Source organism: Octopus bimaculoides, chromosome 11, assembly GCF_001194135.2.
Source record: "Octopus bimaculoides isolate UCB-OBI-ISO-001 chromosome 11, ASM119413v2, whole genome shotgun sequence".
In the NCBI taxonomy this organism is placed as follows: Eukaryota; Metazoa; Mollusca; class Cephalopoda; order Octopoda; family Octopodidae; genus Octopus; species Octopus bimaculoides.
The window spans coordinates 38,147,424-38,151,183 of NC_068991.1; positions in this window are offsets into that span (position 1 = coordinate 38,147,424).

Here is a 3,760-nt window from a genome sequence, read left to right on the forward strand (position 1 = left end):
AAAGGAAGTAGCACATATGCTGGGACACAACAACCTCCTAAGCAGACCGAGTGCAGATATGAGCAGCATATGGGAACTGGTATTAAGGAAGGATAGAAAAATATTAGATTTATAAGCCCTGAAATAGTGGTTAAAAGCGCGGGCTACTAACTCCAATATTCTGGGTTCGATTCCAAGCAGTGACCTGAATAATAATAATAATAATAATAATAATAATAATAATAATAACAACAACATCGAAAAATACCTTAGGAATGAGAACCCAGGTTCGAAATTTCCCCAAGACACCTGATGAAGGCTGGAGGGTATATCAGCCGAAACGTTGTGTTAACAACAAACAAGATGAGGACAAATACCCGTCAAATGTAAATAATGGCTCTTTGTGCCTTGAGTACGTGCTGTGGTTTGTTTTGGTGCTGTTATTTTTATTGTATTGAAAGTGATTTACGTAGGATGTGTGCGGTGTCTAGTAGTGCTATTTTCTGTAGGTTATATATATTCGTAAGTCCTGGTATTTTGATTATGCATTTGTCTGAATGTTTTTTTTATCATACCAAATGCGCCTATTATCATAGGGATTGTTTCTGTTTTTAGGCTCCACATTTATCTCTATTTCCAGGTCTTTATATTGTGAAAGTTTCTCCGTTTCTTTTAGCGATACTCTGTCATCTGTCGGGATTGGTACATCGATTAGAAGGCATTTTTTCTTGATGATCTCTGACAGCTACATCCGGTCTATTAGCTTTGATTTCTCTATCTGCGTGTATTGGCATATCCCATAGTATAGTTGCTTTATCATTTTCCGAAACCTTCTCTGGGGTGCATCTATACCATCTTTTGTTTATTATTATTCCATAGAGTTGGCATAGCGTCCAGTGTACATAGGTCCCAACTCTGTCATGTCTGTGGATATACTCCATCTTAGCCAGAACTGGGCAGCCAGAAACATATGATTTATTGTTTCTTCTCCATCACCAGTTGTATTTTTCTTCATTATGTGTTTCTGGTGGGTTCTGGTGGGGAGGCTTTGATCTTGTGCTTCTCAACCATTGTTGGAATTTTACTTTGTCTATTTCTTTTCTGTTTAGTTTATCCCAGTATTTGCCATGTAAGGGCTTTTATTACTCTCATTTTATTATGGTGTTTTGTGGTTCCTGTTTCAGTTTGGATTTCAGTTGTTTTACAGTTTTTGCTGTTTCCTCTCTTTCCTCATATTTTTCAGGTACTATGACTTCTTTCTTATGTATAATTCAACATCTTTAAAGACAGAATACGATTTTTTGTTTTGCTTGTGTTTTATGGCTATTTGTACCAGTTATCCTTGCTTCTGAATTTGATATTTCTGCAATCCTATGGTAGTTGTTTTATAATAGTTTTCTAGATGTTTATGACCTTTATCGCCTTCAGTTCGTTGTATATATAACCTTTCTATGTCAGATTTCGGGTGGTGCATCCTATATTCTGTCATTATTTTTCTCGTTTTCCTGTCTAGTTTGGTTAGCTCATTTAGAGTCCAATTAAGAATATTGTAACTGTAACTAATAATTGGGACAGCTTGAGTGTTGATATACATTATCTTGTTTTCCGCATTGAGCTCTGTTTTAAGTATTAATCTAACTCATCTATAGTATTCTTTTCTTATCTTCTCTTTCCTTTGTGTGTGTTGTACCGTATCTAGCTCATTGATTCCTAAGTATTTGTATGCCTGGCTTTGGTCTAATTCTTTTACTTCATTTGCTTTATCTAATGTGATATTGTTACTCTTAACTAGTTTGCCTCTATTCAAGGTCGCTTTGGGATATTTTTCTAAGCCGAATTTCATGTTTATTTCTATGGTAAATCCATGCACTATCTGTAGTATTGTTTCTAGTTGCTTATTATTTGCAGCATACAGATTTTGATCATCCATATACTAGAGATGGTTGATATTATTATTATTATTATTATTATTATTATTATTATTATTATTACTACTACTACTACTACTACTACTACTACTACTACTACTACTACTACTACTACTACCATTATTATTATTATTATTATTATTATTATTATCATTATTATTATTATTATGATTATTGTTATTATTATTATCATAGTTATCATCATCAGGGTGGTGAGCGGGCAGAATCGTTAGCCCCCCGTTAGCTTAGCCGCATTTCGTCCGTCTTTACATTCTGAGTTCCATCGAAGTCGATTTTGCCTTTCATCCTTTTAAGGTCGATAAAATAAGTACCAGGTGAGTACTGAAATAGTTCTAATCGAATTAGTCCCTACCCTGCAATTTGTTGGCTTGTGGCAAAATTTGAAACCATAAACATCATCATCAACATTATAATTAGTAGTAGTAGTAGTAGTAGTAGTAGTAGTAGTAGTAGTAGTAGTAGTAGTAGCAGTAGTAGTAGTAGTAGTTCAGAATCCCGAGAGTATCGGAAAAATGCTTTGCATGTCTATGTTTGTGCTATACTAACTGTAATAAATTTCGTTTTCCACGAAAATTGTAATCTTTTTTTTTACACAAAATGCAATATTCACACATCATATACATGCATACATGCACACATACATACATGCATACATACACACATGAGTGTGTGTGAGAGTTTGTGTATGCGTATGCATATATATATGTACATGTGCATATATATGTGTGTGTGTGTGTGTATTTAGGTACATATATTTATTCGCATATACATGTATATATATATACACACACACACACATATATACTATTTATACACACACACTCACACACATACACATGCACACACACACACACTCGCACACACACACACACATACACATATATATGCGTATATATACTATTTATATACGCACCTATAATATTTATTTTTTCAGATGATAGGCTGTTTTGTCTGTGTATTGGGTGTTATTTTTAGCAGGTTGAGCTACCAAGTATCAACTGCTTGTTCAACAAAATTCTCTGAAAATGAGAAATAGTCCTCCATACCCCTACATTATTTTTTCACATCTTTCACTTTCTCTTCCCACTTCATAGTTCGAATTTCATACCTTCAAAGTAAGTGGCTGAACTAACGAATTCACGACTTCAGCAAAATCATTGACAATAGAGGATGTAGGAATTTCGATTTCCTTAAGTGAAAGGAAAGCAATTTTTTCTGCTGCGAGTTTACATCTTGCCACATAAACCTCAGCATAATAATACTTCCATTTTCCTTGCGCCCTACGTTAATGAACAATCCATGTGACTCTCTTCACATGCACTACGGGGTTATTTAGTTTTCGGGAAAGAATATACAAGTTAGAACACGTGTTTCCCCGTGGACAGCTATAGTAAGGGAGACCATCGATTCCGTCGAGGTAAGAATTTCGAATCTCCAAACGAAATAAAAAGATAGTTTTCAGTTGACTGCATTCGGGTACATTATTATCAGAAATTATTTTATAGACTGTAGTATATACTGAAAATGAATGAATGGCAAAGAGAGAAGAAAGAAGAAATGGTGCCAGGATTGATAAGTGTTTCATTAATCAAACCCTACGAAGGTGATCTCGAAAGGATTTGAATTCAGAATATAGTGAGCCGAAACAAATACCGTAAGGAATCTAACGATTCGACCATTTTTGCAGCCATTACTTGCTGTTATTTTAGTCGTCATAATCAAACGAATATGACGTGGTAGTTTGTTCTACAGTTTCACTAATGACCAGACATAGACATCAGCCCACAGCCCCACAATTCTTGAACCAACGGAACATTGAGGACGTGACAGTC